Source organism: Schistocerca cancellata, chromosome 4 (genome assembly GCF_023864275.1).
Source record: "Schistocerca cancellata isolate TAMUIC-IGC-003103 chromosome 4, iqSchCanc2.1, whole genome shotgun sequence".
Taxonomy (NCBI): domain Eukaryota; kingdom Metazoa; phylum Arthropoda; class Insecta; order Orthoptera; family Acrididae; genus Schistocerca; species Schistocerca cancellata.
This window is the reverse complement of record NC_064629.1, coordinates 504739841-504763851: the sequence shown is the minus strand read 5'-3', so window position 1 is coordinate 504763851 and position 24011 is coordinate 504739841. Positions and strand designations below refer to the sequence as shown.

The window sequence follows — 24011 nt, the reverse complement described above, 5'->3', positions numbered from 1 at the left end:
ACTTAAACCTAACTAACCTAAGGACATCACACACATCAATGCCCGAGGCAGTATTCGAACCTGCGACCGTAGCAGCAGGGCGGTTCCGGACTAAAGCGCGTAGAACCGCTCGGCCACAACAGCCGGCGATAATTATTTTCACGGAAGTATATACACTGCTGAACAAAAGAAAGTACCAGTCGGATGCCGGCGTAAATTCGTATACATGCACACCGTCAGCAAGTATGTAACTGACTGGGGTTACCTTCTCTGTGACAGATAGAACGGCCAGCAGAGTGATTAATGTTGTTCGTATTTATTGTTGTTAATAGGTCTGTTAAGGTATATAACAGGTATGATTAGCGTCAACTGCTGAATGATCACTGCTATGGACATGGAATTACCGTGTTCTCGAGTGAGACAGATTACCACCATTTGACAGAGTTTGAAAGGGGTCTCATTGCGCGTCTCCATTTGGCTGACCGGTCGAATTGTGCAAAATCCAGATATGTGGGGCTTCCGGAAGCGACAGTGGCCCGATATTCGACTGCACGGGAACATGAGGCTAGGCTCACTCGTACTCAAGGGGGGTCTACCAGGTTTGAACATTACATGGGAGGATCGTCGTATTGTGCACGAAGTACATTGTAATCCCTTCATGTCTAAGTCTGCCATTCGATAACAACTAATGGAACCCCTGCTGTATTCTGTGTCATTCTGCTCCATTGGTCGGCGGCTAGCAGCAGCCAGACTAGGGAATACCGTGCCTTGAGTTAACAATACAACACAAACGGCTGCGTTTGGTCTGGGGCCATGACCGGGAAGCATAGGCTGAAAATGAATGCGTCGCATTATGTTCAGCAATGAATCACGGTTCTGCACTTGAACAGATGACTGTCGTAAGCGAATGTGGCGGCGACCTGCAGAGAGGTCCCACTCTTCAGTGTTTGGGGAGACACAGCAGTGGTTCTCCTGGCGTCATGGTGCGGGTAGCCGTCAGCTATGACTTCTGATTGCGTCTGGTAGCGACTTGGAGACTCTGAAGGCATAACGATACGTCACGGACATACTGAGTCTTCGTGTGTTAGCTCTCATGTGACAGTATCGTGGTGCCATTTTTCAACTGGAAAGTGCTCGTCCACATATGGCACGTGTCTCAATGAGCTGTATAGATCATGTTGAGGTATTTCCGTGGCCAACAAGATTCCAGATATGTTCCCAATATAACATATGTGGGCCCAGCTCAGACGGCAACTCTGTCCCTGTACCAGTATCCAGGATATCAAGGATCAGTGAAAACGGTTGTAAGCCAGCATGCTTCAACAGAGGACACAACGGCTTTGTCACGTTCTTCCCACATCAGATTATGCATCCAAGCCAGAGGAGATGCAACGCCATACTGTTAAGTGGGCTCGTACTCCCAAGTTCATTGCAAATTTGACTCGAATTTGTAATCAATGAAATGACATCATATACCCTCTCAACCTGTTAACTTTGATTTCGTTTCTTCATCCTCTTCCCTGTACTTCACTGTATATGTTATGCAGTGAATTTTTTTCCCTCAGCTTCTTAGAAATCTAATTGATACGGTTTCCTCAGTTTGATATCAAGATTTCTTGGATTTTTTTAAGAATTAACGGCTCTGTCGTTCAGAGTAAAACTCAGTTATTCTGCAGTTTGAGTCCACAGTACCTGTTTCATAATTGTGTAACCTATCGCGGTATTACATAAACCATCCAAAACCTGTTTTTGTCTTCCTAGGGAGTATATCACCTTCACTTGTTGCTGATAAGCTGAGATTGGGTTTCAGGCTTCAACGGAATATTAAGTCAAATTTGCTGTTATAACGTACCATCTCCAGGAAGTCGAAATTATTTTGACACTTGTTTAATTTGTACAAAGAAAAGACTTTTTTTGTATGGTAAGATCCTATGGGACCAAACTGCTGTGGTCTTCGGTCCCTAAGCTTACACACTACTTAATCTAACTTGAGCTAAGGACGACACACACACACACACACACACACACACACACACACACACACACACTCATGCCCGAAGGAGGACTCGAACCTCCGGCGGGGGCAGCTACGCGAACCAAGACCGTGCGACTACCCAGCGCGGCAGCAAAGACTTACTGCAATTATTACGCAGCATATCATCGTTTCGATTTCCATACTCTGTTGACACAAAAATACAGAGTACGTCATTTGAAACGCTATAGTTTCTTTTGGATTATTCAGGCCGCTGGATGTGCCGGTAACTACTGTTCTAGATCAGCTGATAAACTGATAACCAACGTATCGTTGTCTTTATAATCCCACGTTTTACCGCCGTAGTTCAAGGTTTGCTCTTTAAGATAAGATAACTTTGCGGTGATGTAGGCTCTGGGAAACTAATGCCGCTCCTGATTTTTATCTGTGCGACAAACCTTAATCACGCCACCCTCTGTGAAGTCGTGGAAGCGCTTCATAGAGAAGAGGTAGCGGATTAGGTACGAATTTGAATTTTTTAATGAGCATTAAGTATTTGTATACTCCTTAGGTACAGGACTGAAACTTGTGTTAGGTGCTAGTTAATTAAATAATGAGCACGCGTAAGCATGAAGGTGAATAACCGCAACACAAGTGAGCTGGCTGTATGACCTGGCCTAGTATAAAAACGCCATGTAAAAAAAAAAAAAAATGAAGGAACGATGGAACCACGGTAATATCTTTTTCAGATTCCTGATGACAATAACTACACTTCATATTACATTCAGTACTAACTGGAAAAATTCCACATTTTTCTCCTTAGGCAGGGATTACAGCAGCACTAGATCACTGTTCGTTAACTGAAGCCATGGGGATGTGAGTTTTATAGATGTCTAGTCAATATCTTATTTGTTGACGATGGCTCTGAGAAGAACCATAAGGGTAATTACAGTTGTACTTTATACAATTACCCTTTGATAAGATCGCATTGCATGAAGGTCAGTCGTTGATTCAGAATAACGTTTTCGATATGTCGTCGTTTGGCAGTAGAGCCTTTATTTTCTTACAGAACATACTAATGACACTTCCACTCTGTGATACTGACACTGAGTTTACATTGAGGTGAAAAGGGATCTTAGTATTAGATGAGGTACGTAAGGGAGTTGTTGGTTCAATTTACACTTGTCAGCAATAATCGTAGATTTCAGAGGTTTTCTCTGTGTTTCTTTGGATATAGTACGTACAGCGTGGTTCCACCCAGAAATAATGAGATATGAGAAGTAGTGCTACAAGTCTTTGTTTTTAAATATTACATCATTGTGTGTCTCTTGCGCTTATTGATGGTGACTACTGTCGGACTTTCATCCATTGCCAAAACATCTCACAGGAATAGAATCACAGCAGATGCTATAATAGTAATACCATTACCGTAGGAGTGTGACACTAGTTCATGTTGCAACATGATACAAACAAGGTTCCATACCTCTTCGTAAATGATTGAATACAGCTGTGTCTGGATACCTGGAAAACCACATCAAATAATCCAAATGGTAATGCACATGGTTCAACATACGGTAGATAAGTTACTATGAGCAGTGCGAAGTGAACTAGTGCTGGAGCTCAGCAGTAGCTATGAAGTAATAGCGACAGAGGCAGCTAGTGGTGGCGTGCAGATAGGACAAAATGTGTATTATCTAATAAATTGTTCTAACACTGTAATGTTTTCATGACAAAGTATGTAATAATAATTAAAACGTACTGAAACCACCTACTGGTAGTAACCAACCCAAGCACAATTAAAATAATAACAGGCTGCATAAGATTTACCGCCACATTCGTCGTGATCTGCAAGATCATACTCAGGTTACACCTTAAAACGCTAACTATCGAAACGAATATTGATCCATCTCCCGGATGTTAAACTTCGCCGTGACATATATCCTTCCTTCCAACTGTAACCTGGACTTGTCTCCCCCCCCTCCCCCCAAGGCCCCCCTTTTCCTCTCCCCTCCTTCTCACAGGGCGGATTTTCCTCCTTCCCCCCCCCCCATCCGAGTCCCGGCACCCCATCCTCACCTCTTTCCCTCCCACATCCTTCCCGCCACGGCCCTCTTCGGCGCGCTCCTCGCCCGTCTCCCTCCCTCATTTCCCCTCCCTCCCTTCTTCCCTTCTCCCTCATCTCCTTGCGCCTGGAAGATCCTCCGTTTTGCTCAACGTCATCAGTGTGCTACGATAGTGTTGTGTTTGGTGCTGTTCTCCTGTGCGTCGAGAGGTGTGCTTTTAATTGTGTGCTGGACTTGTACGTAGTGTTACTGTGAGTGATTGTTATGTGCTACGCCGTCTGTAGATACTTTTATGCTCCGGTCATACTTCGCCTTGTGTTCTTTTAATTGTCCCAGTGACTGGTTTTTTGTGCTCAATACATTTAAAGTTTTTGTCTCCATTTTACAGTCACCGCCTTTTTGTCTGTCCTCGTCAATTATGTTTCCCCTTTTTTTATATTATTGTCCGCCATATTTTCTCCTTTGACTTTTAAATGTCTTCTGATGTATCATTATTGTCTTTTGGCCGAAGAGCAGCGCATTTGCTGCCGCCGGCCCGCCCCGGATGGGGAATTGAAATTCGATAAAGAAAAAAAAACTAATATTGAGAATAAGTAATATAGTAAATGAACAGCACAAAATAACAAACTGTATAAGAAAATAGCGCCATATATGGCGTTGTTCGAAGTACATGTCCAGATTGCAGTTCAAAGCGCAAACAGGTGAAACAGATTTTAAACAGTGACGAGAACAGAAGTTTAATATACAGCAGAAACACTCTCCCTCAAGAACAAAGGACTACTAGATGAGCTCGAGAAGAAGGAAGGAGTAATTCTGAGGAAGATTCTTGGTGGACACAAAAAATGGGTGAAAAACGGATAAAGATGAGCGGTGAGAAGGTCTACGAATTTATTAAACCACTGACAACGCAAATGAGAAAGAGAAGGCTGATGTTCTTTGCTCATCTGGTGAGAATGGATGACGGCAGATTAACGAAGAAAATCTTCAATATAATTCACGAGAGGAAAACATCCAACTCTTCGTTGCAAGGAATAAAGAAAGACCTCAGTGAACTTGGACTTACAGAAATGGACGCAATGAATAGGGACAAGTACAGAAAGGCAATAACTGAATTCGAGGTTTTTCTGGAGGCTCCAAAACCGAAGACCAACAGAAAACTAACAGCTGAATATCTGGCAAAACTGGCAGCAGGCAGAAGAGCAGCCCGAGAGAAGAGAGAAAGAAAAGTGAACATGAAACGAAATTTGTAACGTGGTCCTTAGTTGGACAATTCATGTAAGTAAATAAATAATAATAAAATAGTAAACTATGTTAGCTGACTTGTAATCAATAGAGGCCACTATAAACTCTATATGCAAAGATCCAAATGTCTATTCTACAATAAAACCATTATTTTCATTACAACGCTACGTTTAATAAAACACAATGGCAAATGGAGTTTGTCCACTTTGGACTAATATTGACCCAGTATCCATTAGCTAAAGAAGTTCACAAAAATTTGTAGCTCAGAATGTGTGTGAATTCCTAAGGGATCAAACTGCAACATCTACATCTACATCTACATTTATACTCCGCAAGCCATCCAACGGTGTGTGGCGGAGGGCGCTTTACGTGCCATTGTCATTACTTCCCTTTCCTGCTCCAGTCGCGTATGATTCACGGGAAGAACGACTGCCGAAAAGCCTCCGTCCGCGCTCGAATCTCTCTAATTTTACATTCGTGATCTCCTCGTGAGGTATAAGTAAGGGGAAGCAATATATTCGATACCTCATCCAGAAACGCACCCTCTCGAAACCTGGACAGCAAACTACACCGCGATGCAGAGTGCCTCTCTTGCAGAGTCTGCCACTTGAGTTTGCTAAACATCTCCGTAATGCTGCCACGCTTACCAAATAACCTTGTGACGAAACGCGCCACTCTTCTTTGGATCTTCTCTATCTCCTCCGTCAACCCGACCTGGTATGGATCCCACACTGATGAGCAATACCCAAGTATAGGTCGAACGAGTGTTTTGTAAGCCACCTCCTTTGTTTTTCTAAGGACTCTCCCAATGAATCTCAACCTGGTGCCTGCCTTACCAATCATTCCACTTCAAATCGTTCTGCACGCATACTCCCAGATATTTTACAGAAGTAAGTGCTACCAGTGTTTGTTCCGCTATCATATAATCATACAATAAAGGATCCTTCTTTCTGCTGAGGCCATTGGTCCCTAGACTAACATACTACCTAAACTAACTTATGCTAAGAACAACAAACACACCCATGATCGAGGGAGGACTCGAACCTCGGACGGGAGGGCCGCGCAATCCGTGACATGGCGCCTCAAACCGCGAGGCTATTTGTAGCTCCGCATATGGCTTTATAAGTAGGTTACATACCCTAGTCATAGTACTTTTTTCAGTCAAACAATTTGTTAAAATACGAATTAAAAACAAAACTGTGTATACCGTCACAGATGTTGACACAAAGCCTCTTTGGGTACTCTACAGATAAGTTAGGTATCTATACATGCGTTGTAATTCTGTATAAGTCCTGTACTATATAATAAGGTGTACAGTATCTGACACCAAGCGCGTGGTTGCGTACGGCATTATCATGGTGATTTGGCGCCGACTGTAACACCGTGGAACTATTAATGAATACTAGAAGGTATTTAACTCAAATTTTATAATAATTATAATTATTATAATTTACAGTTGCAGCAGCATGATGGTTACAATCTTCGAATACGGGTTCTCCAAATGTCCCCAGCAGAGTTTCTCGAGAACGCTGTCTTTGTTCCACAGATTCCCATTTAAATTCTCTAAGTATTTCTACTACAATGTTGCCTGAATTACACCAAGATGTTAAGATTCTAGCAGCGCACCTCTCAATTCGTTCGATTCCTTTCGTCATACCCACTTGGTATCGGCTCCGGAAATTGGTCGGTCTAGCATGTTGCGTGCAATTTCGTTCATAGACGCAGTGAACTTTTCCAGAATCCTTCATACAAATCTAAGTCTTCCATTCGATTTCACTAATACTGATTTTACGTGATCGTCCCAGTTCATACCACTTCCTAGTATTACCTCTATACACTATCGTGACAAACGTCAAGGGATAGCGATATGCACATGTACAAATGGCGGTAGTATGGCGTACACAATAAATAAAAGGGCAGTGCATTGGCGGAGCTTTCATTTGTACTCAATGTGGTACATGCGAAAAGGTGTTCGACGGGATTATGGCCGCATGACGGGAATTAACAGACTGAACGCAGAACGGTAGTTAGAGCTAGGCGCATGGGACATTCCATTTTGAAAATCGTTAGTGTATTCAGTATTCCGAGAGCCACAGTGACAAGAATTTTCCGAGGATACCAAATTTCAGGCATCATTTGTCACCAAGGACAACGCAGTGGCCTACGGTCTTCACTTAACGGCCGAGTGCAGCGCCGTTTGCGTGGAGTTTACAGTGCTAACATACAAGCAACACTGCGTGAAATAACCACGAAATCAATGTGAGACGTACGACGAATGTATCCGTTAAGACAACGCAACATGATTTGGCGTTAATGGGCTATGGCATCAGGCGATCGACGCGAGTGCCTTTGCTAACAGCCCTAAATCGCGTGCAACGCCTCTCCTGGGCTCGTGACCATATCTGTTGGACCCTAGACGACTGGAAAATCGTGGCCTGGTCAGATGAGTCTCGATTTCAGTTGGTAAGAACTGATTGCAGTGTTCGAGTGTGGAGCAGGCCCCACGAAGCCATGGATTCAAGTTGACAAGCCACTATGCAAGCTGGTGTATGCTGTGTTTACATGGAATGGACTGGGTCCTTCGGTCCAACTGAACCGATCAATGACTGGAATGGTTATTTTCGGCTATTTGGAGACCATCTGCGGCCATTCATGAATTCATGGATTTCGTGTCCCAAACACCTATGGAGTTTTTATGGATGACATTGCGGCTTGTCACCGGGCCATAATTGTTCGCGACTGGTATGAAGAATATTGTGGAGAATTCGAGCGAATGATTTGGCCACCCAGATCGCCAGACGTGGGACATAATCGAGAGGTCAGTCCACGTACGAATTACTGCACCGCCAACGTTTTCGCAGTTATGGAGGGGTATAGCTACAGCTCAGTATTTCTGCAAGGAACTTCCAACGACCTGTTGAGCCCATGCCACCTCGAGTTGCTTCACTATGTCGGGCAAAAGGAGAACTTATATTAGTAGGTATTTCATGACTTTTGTCGCCTCAGTATGTACGTATACAATGTAACATGCTCAAGATGTTATCCACTAATGTTGTAGTCGGGTACTACCATGCACTTCATCTTTGCTAGATAAATTATGTTATATCTGTCCGCATTAAAAGAGAACTGCCATTCATAACACCAAGTGTATTTCTTTTCAAATCTTTCTGCTATTCCTTACGGGCATCCAATGAAGATACTTTCCTGTACATTACATCTCAGCGAACAATCTTAGAGTGGCGCTCATCCTGTTCGAAAAATCATTTCTTTATATTATATATGATTGACAGCACTCAAGTATGGGGGCATTCTAGAGTATTATGAAATACAAAAGTAAGAATGCGAGAGCCGCTATCGCTAATTATAATTTTATTTTTGATCAGTGGTTTCGACAAATCTAAGTTGCCATCATCGGATCTGTAAAGCATACAGATCGAAAATACAAGCACAATCGAGTCAGATATAGTAGAGTGGGGTACACATTTACACAACTTGGACATATACAACATACCTTATGCAAATACACCACAACAAATCCCCATCATATGTGCAATATATAGTGTCAAGTCATATCACGTCATTCCAGGGACATGAAGAAAGTGATACATTGGCATGTCAGTAATGCAACAATATTTACATAAAATACTATGCATGCTGCACCAACTGCACAAGCTCATAATCACACAACACATGAGAGACGACAGGGAATGACAACTCAAAAGTGAAGAAGTTACGAACTAACACCAGGTGGCACTGCAGTGGTAAACAAACCGAAATACAGTCGTAACATAGAAAGCATCAGGAATAAGTTGACATCCAAAGAGTACACAAAAAATGAATTATACATAATCCAGACCAGATATTGGAGGAACTAAGTTCCTTTTATAAATCTTTATTAATTTTTTTTTATTTTACAGTTCCAATAACACTGTAAAATAAAGTATTTTATATTAACTGCACTAACCTGCTACATATATAGTCAATACAGTTATGAGGCAAGTACAGTGTGGAAAATATATCGCCACTGAATAAGCTTACAGAAGATCACTCGATGTATAGGTGATAAGAATACAGAAACAATGAACGAGTTACATGCCACGATGTATGTAGATAACAAAAGGGATCAACTAAAATTCTGCATTCTTAAATTATCAGATATTATACATTATTGTAGACCAACGACAGTACAACACTAGGTCTAGGTGCTACCATAACATGGTGGTCGAGGCCTACGTTTAGTGTAACAAATTAGTAGTATAAGACCAAAATTTTGTAATGAATAAGTTCAAATGGTTCTGAGCACTACGGGACTTAACATCTATGGTCATCAGTCCCCTAGAACTTAGAACTACTTAAACCTAACTAACCTAAGGACAACACACAACACCCAGTCATCACGAGGCAGAGAAAATCCCTGACCCCGCCGGGAATCGAACCCGGGAACCCGGGCGCGAGAAGTAATAACGCTACCGCACGACCACGAGCTGCGGACAACGAATAAGTGTATGCAAATTGTTTGCAATATAATTATGTAAATACTGTATTATGGTAACCGTGTTTAAATTATGTACAGACTTAACAAAACAACCGTAAACGGGAATGGTAGCTCAAGGTCTAGGTGTAGAATATATATAGAGCTATTAGCACAGAGAAGGATGTCAGTAATGTGAAGTATACTGATATCATGTAGAGGATTGCAGTGTTCAATTGAAATAATATCAGAGAAAGGGAACACTTAATATTGTAAATGAGCGCATAGTACAACGGAAGGTGCCGGTGTTAACGTAACATGGAGCTCGAAGTCTAATTTTAGTGTCATGAACACCTAGTAGCCGGCCGGTGTGACCGAGCGGTTCTAGGCGCTACAGTCTGGAACCACGCGAACGCTACGGTCGCAGGTTCGAATCCTGCCTCGGACATGGATGTGTGTGATGTCTTTAGGTTAGTTAGGTTTAAGTAGTTCTAAGTTCTTGGGGACTGATGACCTCAGCAGTTAAGTCCCATAGTGCTCAGAGCCATTTGAAACAACCAACACCTAGTATATGGCCAGGAAATACTGAGTTCAAAACTGGCTCTGAGCTTAAACCTAACTAACCTAATGACGTCACACACATCCATGCCCGAGGCAGGATTCGAACCTGCGACCGTAGCGGTCGCGCGGCTCCAGACTGTAGCGCCTAGAACCGCACGGCCACCACGGCCGGCAAAATACTGAGTAAATGTGTATAAGTAATTTGGAAATACTGATATAAGTACAGTATGTCATGTACATATATACGGAGTGAACATTAATAAAACCGAAAAACTGCAGGGACGGATTCCTGACTGAAAACGGAGGGGAAAAGGTGATACAAATATGCTTGCACCGAGCGAGGTGGCGCAGTGATTAGACACTGGACTCGCATTCGGGAGGACGACGGTTCAATCCCGCGTCCGGCCATCCTGATTTAGGTTTTCCGTGATTTCCGTAAATCGCTCCAGGCAAATGCCGGGATGGTTCCTTTCAAAGGGCGCGGCCGACTTCATTCCCCGTCCTTCCCTAATCCGATGAGACCGACGACCTCGCTGTCTGGTCTCCTTCCCCAAAACAACAACCAACAAATATGTTTTCGGAAATGGACGCTGTGCGTACAATGACAACAAATCGTCCCGGGACACAGTACAGAGTTGCACTGCATCCACGTCACAACAGATGTTCAAAGTAGCCTCCATGGGATTGCAGTTGAGAGGGATAGTAGAGGTTGTCAGTCAGGATACACAAAGTCGTACTTCAGCTTACGACAATGTCCGCGGGACACTTGCCTGGAGCATGTATTAGGTAGGTTTCATCTAAGTGTCCTGTAGAACCCGCTCCTCCAAATCTGGTGTAAGACAGTCCAGCGCCTCCCTGCACATTCGTCTATCTGAAAGGACCCATGGTCACACAAACTCCCAAAAAGGGCTTGAAATATTGTTTGATATGCTTGGTGTCTGAAGGGGTACTTGTTTTGGCATAGCTGTGCTGCCTCTCGACCGTTCTCATCTGGTTGGCCGTACACAAACACCATCTCGGCTTGTTCCCGGCGGAAATATCAGATCATTCTGCTGCTTACAGTACGCTGCGTCAACCACACGGCCTACAGCACGTACGGAACACACGGCACGTAGTCAGAAGAACTGTCATTCGTCAGCTTCATCTATCGTGGCATCATGTATTTCCGAACACATATCCATAGGACCATTTTTCCTCCGTTTCCAGCCAGGAATCCGTTCCTGCAGTTTGTCGGTTTTATTAATGTTCACCTTGTTCATTGTTTCTTCGTTCTTATCACGTTAACATAGAGTGAACTACTGCAACCCCATTCAACGGTGATATATTTTTCAAATTGTACTTGCTTCATAACTCTTTTGACAATAATGTGCAGTAGGTTGGTACAGTTGATATACAATACTTTCTTTTAAAGTGTTATCATAATTGTAAACTTTAAAAACTAATTTTTTATAAAAGGAATTTTTTTATGCATTCCATTATCTGGTTTCGATTACCTGGCCTGTGTAATTACATACAGAATTGTATATATTGCATTATATTGTGTTCTTCTTGGATGTAACTTCTTCCTGATGCTTTCGGTGTTATGGCTGTATTTCGGTATGTTTATTACTGCGGTGCCACCTGCTAGTAGTTGGGAACATCGTTGCTTTTGACTTGTGATTCTCAGTCGTCTTTCACCTGTTGCGTGAATATGAGCCTGTGCAGTTGGTGCAACGTGCGTGATATTTTATGTAAATCTTATTGTATTATTGACAAGTCGTCGTCGTCCCCGCCCCCCTCCATCCCCCACCAACCCCCCTATAGCTGAGTGGTCAGCGTGGCGGATTGCCGTCCTGCGGCCACGGCATCGATTGCCGGCTGGGTCGGGCATTTTCTACGCTCGAGGACTGGGTGTTGTGCTGTCTTCATCATAATTTTGTCCCCATCCGGCGCGCAGGTCACCCATTGTGGCGTCGAATGTAATAAGACCTGCACCAAAGCGGCCGGACCTGCCTCGCAAGGGGCCTCCCGGCCAATGATACCAAACGCTCATTTCCATTCATTTCCATTGACATGTCGATGTATCACTTTCTTCATGTTCTTGGAGCAACCTGATACGATTTGACACTATGAATATATATATTTATATTGCACATATGATGGAGATTTATTTAGGTATATGTGCATAAGGTATACTGATATATCCATGTTGTGTAAATATGTAAATTATTTCAATTTGTAAATTATTCTTGTATTTTCCATCTATAGGTTTTACGGATCCGATGATGGCAACCTAGATTTGCCGAAACCAGTCATCAAAAGGAAAAATATAATTAGTGGTCTGGGCTATTGAAAATTTTTTCTTCTGCGTTTCAGTTATGTATATAAAACATTATAGCTGCTATTGTTCTTTTTGGGACATGTTACTGTCGGTTATGTGTAACATTCGCCTTTCTGTGTAAAGTACAGGATTCTTTCAGTCAAATGTTTCTCGACCCAGTCACAAATTTCAGAAGATACGCCGTATGACCGTATGGTAAAGTGCAGAACTTTCGGAAACCTAGGTAATCCGAATCGACCTGTCGTTAACAACACGTCGAGTATAAATGTTTTACACAAGTGTTTTTTTCCTGAATCAGTGTCGATTCCTTGATAGATTGTCTTCCTCCGTGAAAGTAATAATGTTTGAGCTTAGAACATGCTATAGGATCCTGCCACAGACGAACGCAGTGACATTGGTCTGTAGTTCTGTAAATCAATTACCTTTTTTGTAAACATGAATGACCTGCGCTGTTTTCACGTCATACGGGGCCATATGTTGTGCAACATATTCTAGATGAACATGAACCAGGAAAGGAGCTAATTTCGCAGCCTATTCATTCTAAGATCTGTCTTCTTTACTATAGGTAGTCACAACTGCTTTTAAATTACTAGGCTACTAATAACGGTATCTGTCATTTGTGATGCTGTGCAACGATCAGATATTGGTACGGTGTTGTCTGCCTGAATAAATTTTAAATGCGGAATTTACAGTTTTTGCTTTCCGTCTGCTGCCTTCTGTTTTAATGTCAGATGGATTAACGAATGAATGAATGGAAGTTTTGGATTTTCACGCATGGTCATTCTTAAAGATGATCGACTTTTCTCTATCAGTTAACCTCATTCTCTTTTGTAGCGTGAAAGTAGTAGTCTCGCATTTCCCTTCGAGTAGTACCATCAAACGGGGTGGTATTTACTGTTCTTTACTGGTATAATTGGAGTGTACTTATCCAGTCAGCTATAACCGTAATTATTTTGCTTTTATCATATCTGAATTAAGTGTCCTGATTCCGTCCTTTATGTAAGTTTATAGTGTCAGTATTATTTCTATCGAACTCAAGTCCTTTCCTAGCTTTCTTGATTACCTTCGATGCTAAAAGTTACTGAAGAGAGAAAAAAGTGAGATGCAAAAATTTTGCATTGTCACCGTTTCATCCTTTACAGCTCTTGGCACGTTCGGAGATAACAGGAGAGCGTTATCGGAGATCTGCTGAAGCGGGGAAGGGACAACAGCTGCCAGTTCCAGCTGCGGAAGTTGGGAGTTGCTAGCGGACGCGACGCGCTGTCACACCTCAGCGACTCCGGGCCACCGGTATTCCCACAGGTAAACTGAGGCACAGCCACCATCTACATCACTTTTTCACGGATAAAGTAGTGGTAAATTTTTTGATGCATGCTTCACCTGTTCGTTCAGTTTTTATGGTGATGTGATATAGAAAATTTATTTTTTGTCCACTTTTTTCCTTGAAAGTTCTGCATAAAGATCTGCAAACCATTTCCTCTCAAAATGAACTGAATTGGCCTTTTTTGTGATATAGCAGACAGTCTGTTCAAGCAATGAAGTTCTCGATTAACGAAAACGAGGGAGCTGAGAAGACTGTTTTGAAACGAAGACCATCAAATGATGCGTCTGGAATGCCCAGCTGCTGTTCAAAGGTCATCCGACCTGCTGTTTAGTTGATGCCTTGTCGATCTGCGGCAATGCGTCTAGCTAGCGGGAGTCCTAGACGGTATTATCTACCATCCTCGTGATTTTAGTTCAATCACTGCATGCTTTTTGATTTCCTACGTCGATGTCGTTGCGTTAATAATAATCAAGCCTGATTAGAAAAAAAGAACTCACCCGGCAGATCCATCAAACAACGACAGTTAGTGCCTTGAGTCGTCGAATCCTGAAATACGTTTTTCCGTTAGCAGTACTAGTGCAACCATTTCTCCTAGCTCGGTTATTAATTCCTTTTTTATGTTAATTACCAGCAAACCCCTACACTGATTCTGTGAAGAATCGAACTCCCATGTATGAAACAGCTTCAGACGTCTGATTACTTTACAAATGAATTAATGTGTGAAATATTTGAAGTTACGAAGCTAAACGAAAAAAAGTTAGAAAAAGGTTTGGAATTATGTTTAAAGTTTGTTGGTTGTCAACCTTATTATCAAACACCAGACGAGTATCGTCGGGGAATTTTGCGCTCCGTTTTAAGAAAAGCTAGTTTTTTACGCATCTCAATGTTTACGACGTCATGACAAATACAACAACTATGGGTCGTACAGTGACATAATTTGCAGGTACATTCTGAGGTATAATGGACGCTGTCTGAAAAATATGTGACGGATTGAGTTACCAGTGAATAAGTAGTAAATTAAAATGTCGTGCCTGATGCTGAAGTTTACTGCATGAACAGCGAAAATGTAGTAAGTTGCAGACTACTTTTCTGTCAGCGTTTAGCCAGGGCTTTCAGGGAGAAAAACTTTCGAAAGTGTTAGAAATTATGTGTAATGTTTGTTTGAAGTCCCTAAGAGCTTTCATTCGCAAATACTGGATGCATATAGCTGGGTAATTGCGGGCCGTGAGCTATGCTGCCTCAATACATACACAGTTTCTAATTGTAAGTCTTGTCATATTGTGTTAAACCTTTAACGTAAGATTATACCTCTTAATCAGTATGTTACTTTTAAAGTTAATCAATAATTATATGAAAACCTGAAGATCAAATCTGTGTTCCCCTGGAAGCCGTTACACAGGTAACCTCGTCTGTGCTCTATGAAACCTGTTAGCCGTTTAGTAATATAGATTATTGAAGCGAAGTAAATCTGATCCTAGCTCGAACGCTGGTCTTAGCACCGCAGTGCTTTACTAGTTGTGGTCTTACTAACCTTCCGTTCGTTTCACCTTTGATGAACTGAGTTACTGAAATAGTTATGTGTGAACTTCTGGACTCTTAATAATTTTTAACATCAAGAAATCATTTCCAGAGTAGTAGGTGATAGGACTGACTTAGTATCGAAACTCACCACTTTGTAGTTGTAGTCTGGCATTTATCCGCTTATACTAGGAATTTTACGTCAGATCAGAACAGGTGTCGACATACTAAAAATCTTGTCGATGGAACTGTGAAAGCTCTACAGGTACATCATTATTTAAAAAAACTTTTAGATGCTTTAAAAAGCGGAAATTAATCATCAAATTTCAAAAATATGATTCACTTGTATTGAACTGATAGACCTATGGACCACTTTGGGCCAGTGTCTATAAAGTAATCATTTCTGTAATCATGGCTATTTTTTTATGAAGATAGGTGGTGCAATGTTTAAGACACTGGATTATCACTTGGGGAGATAAGTTCAAATTCCCGTCTCATTAGGCAGATTTACATTTTCCGTAACGTCCCTAAAACTTTAAAGACGAATAGAATAGTTCCTTGTATGAGGCAGCAATCGACTCTGTTAGGTTCCTTTCGGGTAAGAAATGCTAGCATTACGATGAGGACGATGGGGGGGGGGGCGGCAGTAAGAGGGGAAGGGGGAAAGGCGAAGGGAGCAATGATCAGGCATTCTCTTGCGGTAAACACTCTGCATTCGATCAGGACAGTGGAGAGGGCATTTGAACGCCGTTCCTAACATTGCACTACAGTGCTACGTCCCACAGCCAAAGAATGCCGTAGGAACGAACTACAGTGTTCGACAAGGAACAAATGACCATCCTACTTGTTATATCTTCCTACCGTGATCAATTAAAATTCACATTAAATGAGCAACGCAAGCTACTATGTAACTTGTTTCTCTTGCGTAGATGACACAGCTAACTTCGTGTCATGGCGTGACATGACAGCCTTCCTCTGAAGGTCAGTACCACCGTCATACACCTCACAATTATTCTTGTATTTCCTTTTTCCTTGAACACCGGAGTACACGCTCATTATTGCACAGTCAGCAAAAGCCTTTGTTCATCTTTCTTTTGATGCTGCAGCTGTATTCCAGTTCGGGAGAAGAAGGATCAAGTCTTCGCCCAGCCATCCAACGTTTCACTATGGATCACAAATTCACTTCTGTCGAGTTTCCTCCATTCTTTTCCATCTAAACCTGCGTCATATCTCTAATGACTTTGCTGTTGATAAGATTATAGACTCTAGTCCCCCTACATTCCATGTGACACAACTCTCAAAACAATGCTATGATCGACAGGAGATTTTACTTCAGTTACAGATTTTACTTCAGTTAACCCTTAAAGGAATTTAAACTGCAAGGTAGGTTTCGTAATCAGCTGAATATTTTGAGACTACTGTCCTCCTGTTGAGGGTTTCTAACATTTTTCCCCACTGCTTGATTCAGAAGTATACAGATATTTAAAATTTTTTTGTCTCCTTCAGCACTATTATACCACCCTCTATAGGATAAAATTGAAAATCTAACAGCAAAATAATCGCATAAACCACACATTCTCTGAAACGTATGTTAAGCTTAGAAACTCGAAATACATCTGATACCGATTTGGCGAGCTACTATGAGATGATAAGTAAACTTGATGAAGTTGAAATGTGATGTGTATAGCGATGCCATAAACTTGAAGTCCCTTCCTCTAAGCAGTTTTACTGAAAGAGGTGGTTAAGACATTGGATTCGCATTTAAAATCCCACTTCGGTCGTCCGTATTTAGATTTCCTTAGTTACACTAAATCGCTTAAGCTAAATAAGATGGTTGTTTTGATAAAGCTTCAGATGATTCATTTACACATCTCTCTCCCCTTGAGCTAGTGCACCGACTGTAGCAAGCTCTGACCTCCGGTTTTATGCTCTTTGAAATATTGATCTAAACATGTCTTCTTATGTCCTGAAGTGTTCCGATATGTTCTTGCATTTTTGAGTGTGGTTCTGAGAGCGATATTGTTGTAGTTGACCTGTAATGGCTGTCACAACAAATGTATTAGTTGCTTTTCTTTATTTCCTAGCGGGGATTTTATACATCTGTGGAGTGTGTTGAATTCGTATATTAACTACATTATTTCTCGTCTCTATTTTCTTCCGTTGAAAGCATAGGTGAGACAAACATCATACTTTCGTTGTTACTTACACGGGATTGTCCCAACAGTAAACAAAGACAATAAAGCAAAGGCCAAATTCGTCTGATAGGTAAATCGAACACAAAAGGTGTAATTAACATCAAATTATATAACAGAAACATATGAACCACCTCAAAAAATTATTGCAGCAAATCTTATCTAGGAAGTTTGTCTTAGAAATTCCAAGCTTATAGCCAAGGATAAACGTTACAATCCCCTTCTCTAGAAGCATCACATTACGAGACTGCGAAACCATAAAATATAAGTCACGTGTAAGAAAAAAGAAAGTCAGTGGTTGTAAAAGTTTCACTGCCAAAGCTACTCAACATTTATATTAGTCATTCCGGCAGAACCTTCCAGATCAGATTTAATGGGAATATGAGAGGTTCCTTGCTGAAATATTGTGGCGAATCAGCAAAGCTCAACTGAAATTCTCGATTTAAAAGAGGATATATGGAAATTGATGGAGAAAACTAATAGCAATTCTAGCTTCAGTAGGAGAGCCAGAGCGGGATGCCTGGGAAAAATTCCACAGTCTACTATACAAACAGAAGTCAGCAGACATGCAGCCGTATAATTAAGTTCTACATTTAGTATTATATCTGAGGATCATACTCCAGTACCATGGTCAGACTGCAAGACAAACTAAGAAAGGAGTTTTTTGTAATACGCACTCTTTACACCGAAAAAAAAACTGAAAATACAAGACACACGTACGACCTGGTTTAGAAAACTGCTGTAGTGATGAAAGCTCTTGTTAAGCTGGTTTAACAGAAAGCGGCGAAAGAATTCCGAGCTGCAAGGATAGTAAAAGCCAGATATACAGCCCATACGCAAGTATAACAGGAAGCTTCAGAAAACCTAGATGAGGAGTTTTGTATCATAGACAAAGCTGTTCTCGCGAAAGCCAAACGGGGAAATTTAAAAATCAAATTTTCATCGTGGACTATACCACGTATCTGCTGCCTTCATCGTATATCTCACGTAGCGATAATGAGAATGAGATAAGAGAGATTTGGCCACATACCGAGGCATACAGACAGTTATTTTTTGTCGCTGTGAGCATGAATGGAATAGTGTACAGCGTAATTAATATTTGTCTGAAGTGCTCTCCACCATCGATTGTACCATGACTTGCACAGTAAATCCATAGAGATGGTAGACAGTGTACCACCGCACAGCTTGTTATCAAAATAAGCGATGATCTCACCTTTAAACTTACAGCTAGTAGGCTCTCGGTCGTCCTAATAATCTCACTCGATTTTTTCTTAAATACCTGGCCGTATGTAATGATAAACTTATTTCCATTTTAATACAGTGTTTAGCAACTTTTGTTGCATACATTTAGGAGCCAAAGGAAATGCCACAACGAAACTACAAGAGTGACCTTACACCTTAGAAAACAAATTTCATGCTACCTAGCTGCAATGTATTTCCTCTGTGCTGTTTTACTATGTCATGTTTGTGAAATGAGCTCTATGAATCCTCTAAGTGTTTTTCCTGAGAATTTCAGCAAAAAAAAGTCTTTAATATGTGTACTGTCATTTTAAATTGTTGATTATCTCCAAATTTTCTTTTGATTCTGTACTGCAGATCATTAAAGGCAATCACAAATAGCATTGTGCGTCGCGAAAAGACGATTTCTCATTTCCTTTAAATTGAGTGCCATAGCACAGTCTCAAAACACGGGCAATCTGTATTAAATACGATAAAAGTTATTTTCTTCATGTGTTACATTTGGGTGACGATTCTGAATTTCTGTCTAAAAATGGTGTCGTTGTGTTCTTATCTACATAGCTGGAACTGAACAAAAATTTCGAAAGCAAAATTAGTGTTCTATCATTTCGTTTATCAGTAGCGAATAAGAATAGATCAGATACGAAGTATGTTTGTGTGCACGTCATTGGGAAAAGTCAATGGAAATGAATTCCGCTCAGAAGCCTACATTTTTCTGCTACCGAACGTAAACAGGAGGATTTATTAAAGGAAGTTAGTGTTAATTAATTTAGAGTCAGTAATTGAAATTATACAATAATTTAAAGTAGTCTTTTTCTATAGTCTGGCTATTCCAGGGAGGAATTCATTAACTTACAAAAATGGCGATTCCCCTAAGGAATTTCACTTATAATTAGAATACTCTCAGAAGTTTATTTAAAATAAACTGAAATCATTCTTTATTATATGATAAACCTTTCTTATCTTGTAGTTCCGCTGCACATTAATGACAAAACTAATACAGGAAGTTCGCTACACTGCCGTGAAGCCTACAGAAAATGAAGACCTTCCCTCGTCTACTACTGCCAAACATGAAGTCAAGTTTTTGTTAGTTCACAGCTTAGAACTTCAACATACTAATATTAGTTACTAAATGCTAACTAAAATATAAATGTAATTGAGTTTCATCATTTCATAACAATAATCTTCTCTAAATAATACGAGGGCTATTCGGAAAGCATATTCCGTTCGATGCGAAATGGAAATCACAGTGAAAATCCGTTGAAGCTGTGCATAGATGTCTTGAAAAAAGTCTTTAGTATATCCACCGATAGCGTCACGCCGTTCTTTTCCGTTCTGAGAGGACTGTGAGCACGTAAAAGTGTCTAGAACAATAGTGTCCTGATTTCATGCACCCCACACAACGTGATTGCCATGCATTTCCTTCTTCGTGACAATTCTCGGCCACACATTTCAGGGGCAATGAGCATGATCCTGCAGCGCTTTCGACGGGAAGTGTTTGATCATCCATCATACAGCCCGGTCTTGGCACCTTCTGATTTTCATCTCTGCTCGAATGAACCGCTGGATATGAAGAAGTTTGGGCACAGACAGCAAGCTGCGGGCCAGAGTACAGAATCGGCGGAAACAGAAAGCATAGTCCTTCTATGACTAGGGTATTGGAAAGTTAGTAGAATGCCACGACGAATGTCTTAGTTGGAGCCACGACTGGTAGAGAAGTAGCTAGAAGGAGTAGCTAAATACTGTAAATAAAAAAGATTTCATTTTCACTGTTGTTCCCATTTCGCGACCAATGGGACCTTAATTTCCTAAAAGCCCTCCTATTTCGTAACCTGTATCATCACCTGTTCAGAGACTGTGATTTCTGTAGGCTTCTCAAAGAATCCATGCAACTTTGTTGGCTTATATAGAAATAATTAACGAGTTAAACTAAATCAACAATTAAATCACGTCACAGTTTCATCTGATGTCAAAGACAACATTCTGGATTAGAACATTATACACAGAAGTAAAAGGTAGTAATCAAATTACAGATACACTATGTGATCAAATGTATCCGGACACCTGGCTGAAAATGACTTACAAGTTCGTTGTGCCCTCCATCTGTAATACTGGAATTCAACATGGTGTCGGCCAACCCTTAGCCTTGATGACCCTTTCCACTCTTGCAGACATACGTTCAATCATGTGTTGGAATGTTTATTGGGGAATGGCAGCCCATTCTTCACGGAGTGCTGCGCTGAGGAGAGGTATCGATGTCGGTCGTTGAGGCCTGGCACGAAGTTGGCGTTCCAAAACATCCCAAAGGTGTTCTATAGGGTTCAGGTCAGGACTCTGTGCAGCACAGTCCATTACAGGGATGTTATTGTCGTGTAACCACTCCGCCACAGGCCGTACATTATGAACAGGTGCTCGATCTTGTTGAAAGATACAGTCGCCATCCCCGTATTGCTCTTCAACAGTGAGAAGCAACAATGTACTTAAAACATCAATCTAGGCCTGTGTTATGATAGTGCCACGCAAAATAACAATGGTTGCAAGCCCCCTCCATGAAAAACCCGACCACACCGAATGTTACTGTTGGCACTACACACGTTGCCAGATGACGTTCACCGGGCATTCGCCATACCCACACCCTGCCATCGAATCGCCACATTGTGTACCGTGATTCGTCACTCCACTGTTCAATCGTCCAAACGCTCCTTACGCCAAGCGAGGCGTCGTTTGGCATTTATTGGCGTGATGTGTAGCTAATGAGCAGCAGCTCGATCATGAAATCTAAGTTTGCTCACCTTCCGCCTCACTGTCATAGTACTTGCAGTGGATCCTGATGCAGTTTGGAATTCCTGTGTGATGGTCTGGATAGATGTCTGCTTATTACACATTAAGACCCTCTTCAACTGTCGGCGGTCTCTATCAGTCAACAGAGGAGGTCGGCCTGTACGCTTTTGTGCCGTACGTGTACCTTCACTATCACATCGGAAACAGTGGACCTAGGGATGTTTAGGAGTGTGGAAATCTCACGTACAGACACAAGTGACACCGAATCACTTGACCACGTTCGAAGTTAAGTGAGTTCCACGGAGCGCCACACTATGCTCTCTCACGATGTCTAATGACTACTGACGTCGCTGGTATGGAGTACCTGGTAGTAGGCCGCAGCACAATGCACCTAATATGAAAAACGTATGTTTTGGGGGTGTCCGTATACGTTTGATCAGTATGACCAATTGTACTGCAGTCGTCAATCTCTGTTCAAATTACTTTATGACACTATATACAAATGATTGTTTTTCGTAATCATCAATCGGAAAACATTTTTTTTTTCTGATGAAAGTAAAATTTTAATTGCTGGTGGTGCACAGGAACTCTCGCAGAGAAAATAAATGAGTAGATTGTTGTTGTTTGTTGTTGGTGTTGTTGTTGTTGTTGTTGCTGAAGTTGTGTCCTTCAGTCAGAAGACAGGCTTCATGCTGCTCTCCAAGCTAATTATTCCTGTAAAAGCTTCTTCAGCTCTGCATGACTACGACAACCTACACACATTTCAACGTACTCACGGTAGTCGAGCCTTTGTCTTCCTCTACATTTATTTCCTAGCACATTTCCTTCCATTACCAAACTGATGATTCATTCATGCCTCAAGATCTGTCCTATAAACCAAGTTCTGCTTTTAATTAAGTTGTGTCAGAAATATTTCTTTCTTGTGAATTCGGTGCTGTATCTCCTCATTAGTTATCTCGTCTATTCATCTAATTTTCAGCATTCTTCTGTAGCACCACACTTCCAAATTTTCTAACATCTTATTGTTTGAACTGTTTATTGTTCCTGTTTCACTTACTTGTAAGGCTACACTTCAGAAAAATACGTTCAGAAAAGACTTACAATTATTTAAATTTATATTCGACGTTAACAAACTTCTCTTCTTTAGAAACTCTTTTCTTATATCGCCAATTCACATATTATATCTTCTCTACTCCGATCATAATCAGCTACTTTATTGCCCAGACAGCAAAACTTATCTACGACTTTTAGTGCATCGTTTCCAATACAATTCCCTCAGAATCGTCCGATTTAATTTGACTACATTCCATTAGCCTCTTTTTGCATTTCTTGATCATCTTACATCCTCTTTTTCAAGACACTGTCAATTTCATTCAACTTCTCTTCCAAGTGTTTTGCTGTCTCTAACAGAATTAAAACCTCAAAGTTTCTATTCCTTCATCAACATCAACGTCTACATGATTACTCTGCAATGCACTATTAAGTGCCTGGCAGAGGGTTCATCGAACCATCGTCAAGTTTCTTCTCCACCGTTCCACTCTCCAACAGCACGCTAAGAAACCGAGCACTTGAATCGTTTCTTGCGAGCTCTGATTTCTCTTATTTTATTATGATGATAATTTCTTCCTTCGAAAGTGGGCGCCAACACATTAATTTCGCACTCGGAGGGGAAATATGGTGGCTGAAATTTCTTAAGTGAATGCTGCCGCAACGAAAAACGTCTTTGTTTTAATGATTGCCACCCCAATTCGCTCGTCATCATATCCGTGGTACTCTCTCCCCTATTTCGCGAAAACGCAAAATTAGATGCCCTTCTTTGATCTTTTTCGATTTCCTCCGTCAGTTCTATATGATGCAGACCCACATCGCTCAGCAGTACTCCAGAAGGGTACGGAAAAGCGTAATGTAGGCTTTTTCTTTAGTAGACCTGTTGCATTTTCTAAGCGTTTTGCCAGTAAATCGCGATCATTGGTTCGCTTTTCCCACAACATTATCTATGTTATCGGTCCAGTTTAAGTGATTCTTAATTGTAATCAGTAAGTATTTAGTTGAATTTACGGCCTTTAGAATTCAGTGATCTATCGTGTAACCGATATTTAGTGGATTCTTTTTGGTACTTACGTGGATGATTTAACACTTTCGATTATTTAGAGTCAACTGCCACTTTTCACACCATACAGACATCTTGTCTAAATAATTTTGCAAACTATTAGTTTTGATGATCTGATGACTTTATAAGACGATGAATGACAGAATCATCTGCAAGCAGTCTTAGAGGGCTGTTCAGATTGTCTCCTAAGTCGTTTATGTACATCAGGAACAACTGAGGGCCTGTAACACTTCCTTGGG

At 41.2% G+C, this 24011-nt stretch overlaps 1 protein-coding gene across 1 annotated transcript in view; it reads left to right on the top strand.

Annotated features, from left to right (window-relative positions):
- Positions 1 to 24011, top strand: part of LOC126183489 (cytochrome P450 4C1-like) — a 242223-nt gene that overhangs the window by 82669 nt on the left and 135543 nt on the right. The window contains exon 2 of the mRNA XM_049925522.1: positions 13751 to 13910. The gene's annotated coding sequence lies outside the window, so the exon portion shown is untranslated. The remainder of the gene's footprint in view (positions 1 to 13750; positions 13911 to 24011) is intronic.